Genomic DNA, 236 nt, shown 5'->3' with positions numbered 1-236 from the left:
ACAACACAGGAAAACACACTGTAGTACTATCCTCCGTTCACAACGCAGGAAAACACACTGTAGTACTACCCTCTGTTCACAACGCAGGAAAACACACTGTAGTACTACCCTCCGTTCACAACACAGGAAAACACACTGTAGTACTATCCTCCGTTGAAAACGCAGGAAAACACACTGTAGTACTACCCTCTGTTCACAACACAGGAAAACACACTGTAGTACTACCCTCTGTTCAC

This window comes from Etheostoma cragini, chromosome 13, assembly GCF_013103735.1.
Source record: "Etheostoma cragini isolate CJK2018 chromosome 13, CSU_Ecrag_1.0, whole genome shotgun sequence".
Lineage (NCBI taxonomy): Eukaryota > Metazoa > Chordata > Actinopteri > Perciformes > Percidae > Etheostoma > Etheostoma cragini.
Note: the sequence above shows the minus strand (reverse complement) of the source record.